We start from the raw sequence: 7289 nt of genomic DNA on the forward strand, positions 1-7289 counted from the left end.
GGTGCTGGGGGATTGAACCGCGGTCCCTGATGCTTTTGCTAAGCTTGTTCTAAGTAGGTGCTTTAGACCACTGAGCCATCTCTCCAGCCCCTAGTGTTTTTATTTAAATGGACTCATGTTTTACTTGTACGCACTTTAGATGTGCTCTAAACGATATTCTTAAGTGCTGTGAGTTTGATACACAACTATAGTGGTGTGGTGTGCACACACATGAAAATGCACGCACAACTGTTACAAAGTATAAGAGTCCCCTGTGTCCCACCTAAAACCACCTCCAGCAATGGCATGTAGCCCCCGCCTGGTGGAGACTCCACGGACCTGTGTTTCTCCTCGCCTGGTCCTTGGCCACAAAGCTGGCGCATCAGCCATGAACCTGTTACATGCATTTGCTCTCCAGCTCCATTTAGTCTTACTGACTCTGAAGCCCCTGGAGTGGGGCCAGCAGTCTTTTAATGAGCCCTCAAAGAGATCCTGATGTGCTCAAGACTGTGAGCAGCTGTCAGGGAGATTCGAATGGGCTTCCGGGGAGCTGACCTGCCCTGCCCTGGTGTCCCTAAGTCTCCGCTCAGCCTGCCTCCTTGAGGACTATTCATTCCTTGCTGTTCAGCAACTGAGCTCTCAGGCACACCCCAGGACTATGCCTGCTTTTCCTGAAGCCTGTTCAGCTGGATCCCCAGAGAGGCAGCCTTCATTTATTACAATTTTTTCTTTCCCTTCTCTGTTGTTTTCCAACCTTTCAGGCATTGAGTTGATTAAATTCAGAGTAAGAAATAGGCCAAATCCTCTGTTCCACAAAACTAATTGCCTTCTCTGTCCTCCTCTGTTCTGCCCAGTGACGTAGGAGGAGTTCTTTGCCTTCTGTTTTGCTGAGCCCACTCCTGTCATGGACCTTACCACCGGGTAGGTGGCCTCAAGTCCCCAGGATGCTGGGGCAGGCACACATCCTAAGACACTGCCAAAAGCCTCCATCTCTGCAGGGAGAGGCATAGGATCTTCTAAGCCTGCCAGTCGCTCAACCTTTGATACTATAGCATGGTAGTTTCCTTCAGGCTTTCTGTCTTGTAACCTGTGCTCTCTCTTTAGGTGTTTCGCTATTCCGTGGCTTCCTATCTGCTGGGGAGGCTGAACTCCAGTGTTCAATCCCTGCCTCTCGGAGGAGCTACTACTTGCATGCCTTCGATGGCCCCTTCCTTTGCCTCAGCCACTGAACATAGCACAATCAAGCCACCGTTTCGCTTGCACGTCTCATCTCAGATGGGAGCTGTCCTAAGTCTAGTGTACCACACACGCTAGAATCACTTTTTTACTCTCCATATTTAATGGGCCACCAAGGCACAGTAATACTCTTCTCTCTATGCACAAAGCCACTTCCTTAGTGAAGTCTCTGTTATTACAACCACAGCTTCCTGGCTGCTAGACTGTTTGCATCCACTTATGACTCTGCAGCTGGAGGGAAGTTCTAAATAGTGAATCAAATCACAGCACTTGGCTGCTAATCCTCTTTTAGGGGCTCTGTGTCCCCTCTGGGAGAAAACCCCAAACCCTTTGCAAGCAAAGTCCTTGATCACCTGGTCTCAAACCTCCTTTCCTGTTGTTCCCCAAGCCCTTGGGACTCCAGGAGGATGTGGAGCTCCCCTACATCCATGGCTGAAGAGTTTGCTCCACCTGAGAGCTCCTCACCTTTGTCCTTTCCCAGTCTCATGAGTTCCTGTCACCTCTTGGATTACAGCTGTGTTCACTTGGCAGGTGTTCCCTAACTTTCCCCCACAGCCAGCCAAACCTGGACACTGTTCCCTATGACCTTCTGCAGGTTTTTGATGAGAGGCTCGACACATCTGCCCCCAAGAAGGGGGAGATGGATTGCACAGCTGTCTCTCCTCCATGTTGGCCTCCTGCATGGTCCAGTGCAGGTCCTCCTGTCCAGCCAGCATTCCTGTTGACTAGAAAGGGCGCCCCTTTCCTGGCAGGCCCCCCACACCTACACAGAGTGTTAGATGCATAAACACAGTTTCGTTTACCCCCAACAAAGCTGGAAGCCCACGGCAGGCCCCGATTTGTACCAAGTCTCCAGGGGCTGGCTATGCCCATCCCACATGATGGTAGGCCTTCCAGACAGCGCTCACCATCTTTCAAGGCTCAGAGCCACAACCAATAGTTTACTATTCTGCCCCCTTCGTGAGCACAATTGCATTAGGGCAGGGAAAATCTTGCCTTGGAAGAGCAAAGCTGTGTACATAATAAAGATACTTCCCTATGGAAATTTCTGGAAAATTTCATCATCCCATTGACAGCTTGACATGACTCCCATTACTCTATATTCACCAATCCTACGCTACTATATACATTACTGCCATCAAGGGATCACCCTTGTCTGAGTTACTCTTCTCTCGTTGCTGGGACAAATACCCGACACTCAAAATGAAGGAAGGAAAGGTTTATTTAGCTCACAGTTACTGGAGGTTTCAGTCCATGCTCATCTGGGTCCAAGGCAGAGCAGCACAGAGCAGAAAGCAACCTTTCATGGTGGTGGCAAAGAGCAAGAGCGCAAGGGAGGAGGGGTAGCAGCAGCTCAAGCAGCTAGCTTCTCTTCCCACCTTACATTGTAATGCAAATTACCTGCCCCAGGGTAGGGGAAGTACTCACACCTAGGGGTACTTCCCAGTATTTACCCACCTGTGGGTAATCTCAGGAGTACTAAAACCCATAATCCCAGCCTTGGATCACACATAATCCCAGTGGATCATGAGTTCACACAAACTCTAGAAGTCCTCACCCCATGACTGCATGAGGCTTTGGGGGTCAACTAGACACAAACCATAACAACCCTTAAATTTGTCCCCAGTTTTAATAAATTAACTCTTGCTCTGCTCCCATGGATCATGTGCCACTCCTGGTTGTGTATTATGGCTGAAAACTCCTGAAGTTCCGCCGTCACTGTGCCATTCTTCCTCAGGGTGTCAGCGGTGTGCTTGGCTGTATTTTATTAGCAGGTTGTTTGGGAGCCAGTGCGCGACAAGGCCTGGCTTCCCTGGGCCTCTCCTGCTTGCTTCTGCCCAGTGGCAGAGCCCAGCACTGTGGGGCTGGAGACGACGTGGTTGGTGCCTTCTGACAACTCATCAGCAGAGGGCGCTCTTGAAAAACAAAGCACGTTGGAACCTTCTTTCTGTCAGGGAACTGGAAAATTCCCACACAGGAGGCACTGCTTAATTTTAATTATTGTAATTAATGGTAAATTCAAGCAGATTTCCACAGGACATAAGCCAGCACAGCCATGGAGTGATTGAGGCGCCAACTGAGAGAAACCCAGCAGAGAACCTTCCTAAAATGTTCTTCAGGCTAGGATTCTAGGCCCCTGGTGGGTTTGGCCTTTTCGCTAGATTCCTGAAATAACAGAATCTCCCTCCCCATCCCTAAGTAATTCTGAAATCTGTGGCCCTGAGAACGTGGCCAGCTGAAGTTCTTCAGAACTGTTCACTCTGGAGTTTCTGAGAAATTGTTCCCAAACAAAAAGTTGCTATCAGCCAGGAGTTGGCAACATTTTTCTGTCAAAGGCCAGAGAATAGTTATTTTCACCTCTGCAGTTCTTAGGGTTGCTGTCATAATTTCTCCAGTCCGTCCTGTGGCTTGAAGCCAGGCACAAAAAAGAAGACACTAGTGGACACAGCTATATGCTAATGAAAACTGTAGGGCCCTGAAATTTGAATTCACACAATTTTTATGTCACAATTTTTTTTTAAACATTACTAAAGGTAGAATGAATGCATTCTTAACATGTAGTACATAAAATACCAAGCTGGACTGGGCCAAAGGGCTGGTCTTTGCCAACTTGTGCTCTAAGGAACCCTCAGCTCAACCTGCAAACCTCCTCAGTAAGATCTACAGTCCCTAAAATAGTCTGTACAAACTCTTCTTAGAGACCCCCTAGAGATAGTCATTGTCTGTGGAAGATAAAGGAAACACAACCTCTCCTCATGGTACGCCATGGTCTGTTATTGTACAGAGAGAGCTGTTAATCATTCTGGACTGAGGTCAAAGGTTACTACAAACCTGTAACCCCTCAGGAATTGTGCTCTTCCTGGTGCTACTATAGATGACCAAATGTGCTTCTCGTTGAGAACGCCCCCTGCTGGATTACAGGCAAGAAAGGTAGAGCTGGATGCCTTGGGATTTGACCCCAAACAGAACCTTTACTGGTGGAGACTTTGCACCTGAGTTAACTTCCCAGTTTCTGTTTTGCCCATATGTGTTGTAAAGGAATTTATGATCTGGTGGGGGCTTTAGGGGTTATATCAAGAACCTCAAGGGCTGGTGAGATGGCTCAGTGGTCTAAAGCACCTACTTGGAACAAGCTTGGCAAAGCACAAGGACTGCGGTTAGATCCCCCAGCACCACATGCCAGCCAGCCCCACCCCCTGGTGGGCTAAGCTGGCCACACACACACACACACACAATAAATAAATAAATAAATAATTAAAAAAAAAAAAAAAGAACCTCAAACATAGTAGACACCAAATCATTGGTAGCTCTTGGTAGCTGGAGATGGACTCTAAGAAATGCCTGTTGTGGCTGGGGAGATAGCTCAGCTGTCTAAGCCCCTGCCTGGCAAGCACAAGTACCTGGGTTCAATCCCTGGTACCGTATGCCTTGCTGGCCACCGCAACCGGGTATGGTGGAACATGCCTGTAATCCCGGTGCTGGGGAGGCTGAGACAGGAGGATCACTATGAGTCTGAGCTGCACAGTGAGATCCTGTACCAGATAAATAAATAAATGATTAAGTAAATGAATTATATTTTTAAAAAACAAAACAAGGTAAGAAGAGTAGTCTTGTCCAATAAAGTTTTGCAAAACTTTTAAATACCTGGTTTAATAGAAGACATCTGCATTCTTGTATTTACATTTGAATTCAATCTGTGTGACATCGCTCTTATATGGCCCCTAAAAATCTCAGGTGTAACTCATGCGAAAATTAGAATAAAAAAGCAAACTGTGTCATAATGTTATTGTAAAAATAACCTGGACCCTGTAAGGGTCTCAGATACTCTCAGGAGTTTCAAGGAAACCGTTTAAGAACTGCTGTTGTAAAGTTAACCAAGATGACCTGCAGGTGGAAGGAAAGATCTTTTAATGATGAGATGCTCTGGTTTACCCTGCTAATCCCATTTTTAGAGTGACAGTTTGCTTTCATGAGCCCCCTGAAACAGCCCTTCTGTGTCCATGTGTCCATGTCCATATGTGTGTGTGTGTACAAACATGTGCATGCGCATATGTGTACATGGGTGTGTATATGTTGATCTGTGTTGGAATCCCCTCAGAAGCATCAGTGGGGCTTCCCCATATTCCTGGCGCAGGGACAGGAAATGGGGTGGGTAGAAGGAAATGAAGGCCGCTCTCATTTTTTCCCATGGAACCCCTGCCAAGACCTTGAAACTGCATTTGCAAGGGCTTCCGTCTTGGTCTTCTGTCCTGGTCCTTTTCTGAGACCAAGGGTTGAAGAGTAAAGTTCCTGGAGGCCGGTGCTGCCACTCAGATAAAACTGCTTCTTCTCAGGGAGGGTTTCTGAGCTCTGAGGTGACAGGAAGTGGTGTTAGAGCAGTAGCTGCAAAAGGAAGAAAATTTTCCCTCCTGAAAGAAATAAACACTGAATGTTCCTTGCTGTAACCATCCTTCTTGGTTTTCCTTGCACGGGATCCTGGGAAATTTTGTGTGTGTGCAAGGCCAGCCTAGAAGTGACTGTTGAACTCTTCTAGCCACCAGAGAACCAGTGAAGTAAAAGCAAATATTGATGAGCAAGAGCTCACTGATGGATTCATTCCACAGAAGTCATTCCGAGGTTTGAAATTCACAGCGTGCTTATTCTGTAAGTAAGAGTAGATTCAGAACTTTTCCTATAACATCTCCCTTATGTCTTTGCATTCCAATTTACACTTTACCAGAGAAATTAAGAGGTAAACTTTTGGAATCAAGACAAATCTAGGTTTGTGTCCTTGCTCTGCCACTTCATAGCAACTGAAGTTTAGGGGAGGGCTGTGGAAATGGCTCAGTAGAATAAATGCTTCCCTGGCAAACACAAGGGCCTGAGTTCAATCCCCGGTTATGCAAAAAAAAAAAAAAAAAAAAAAAAAAAAAAAAAGTTGAGGGGAAATGTCAGTCTCCTTAAATCTGAAATTTATCGTTTACAAAATGGGTTGAATTAATTTGAGTTCCTCCAGAAACAGAGACTGAATCCAGGTTTTGTGTAGAAGGAGCTTATTGGAGGGAGGTAGAGGGAGCAACTCAGGAGGCAGAATTGTAGGAAAAGAGACTGCTGTGAACCATGGCGGCTCTTGGTGGTCCCAGGTCAGAAAATGGCAAGGGGAGTTAGAAAATAAAGACAAGAGACAAAAGCTGAGGTCAGGTGGAGGCCTCTTTCCTGATGGAAAAAGAGAATTGGACAATCACCTGAGAGGCATTTATTTATACACTTGGGATGTCAATTTCAGCCTCCCTGTCTAGCAACCAGCTAGCAAGCTGGAGCAGCTCGTTTATGTGGCTGAGGAGCTCCCTGTGTTCTCTGGTGAGCAGCGTTGTCTTCGCCCCATGTGTGTGATTGATGGCCACTTCAGCTGCTCCTAATAAAAGACAGGCAGGTAGATTTAAGGAGTGAAAATCAACATGACAAGTGTTTGGACTGGGTATGGTTCTGATGATCGAAGCTCAATCCTGTCAGCGCCCCTCCGAGACTCCATAAAGTGCACCCAGAAGTTTCTCTGCACCCCATCCTCACCAGCTGAGGGCTTTCACAGGTACACTGACTTGTTCCGAAGGATTAGCTTGCCAGACTGTCCACTGCAGCTGTGGCCGCCATCAGATGTGGGGCATGGGTGTGTCCAGAGGCACCAGAGGTATCTGCTTCAGGAAATAAATAATGTCCTCATCCCAGGGCTGGGGGAAAATTAAATAGGGGGCTGCCTACAGGACACGGAGCACTGCACACGGCACCGTGTTAAACACGTTCTGCCTTCCTCCTTGTTGTGGCTGCCATCGCTCTTATTGACATGGTTGCTATCATGTTCCTTTCATGACAGATGAACTACATGCACAGCTTCGAGGCCTCCGCGAATGATATATAATCCACAGCCTGGATACTGCATTATGTTTGTTGGGATTTTTATAGGTTTCCCAGCATATCTATCTCCCAAAGGCAGCTGGGGGGATTGTTCCAGGGCCTTGTGCAGATATCCAAATCCCTGGTTCCTCAAGTCCCTTATACAAAAGTGGCACTGTATTTGGTAATAACTCACAAATATC

This window comes from Octodon degus, unplaced genomic scaffold (assembly GCF_000260255.1).
Source record: "Octodon degus isolate 3935 unplaced genomic scaffold, OctDeg1.0 scaffold00102, whole genome shotgun sequence".
Taxonomy (NCBI): Eukaryota; Metazoa; Chordata; class Mammalia; order Rodentia; family Octodontidae; genus Octodon; species Octodon degus.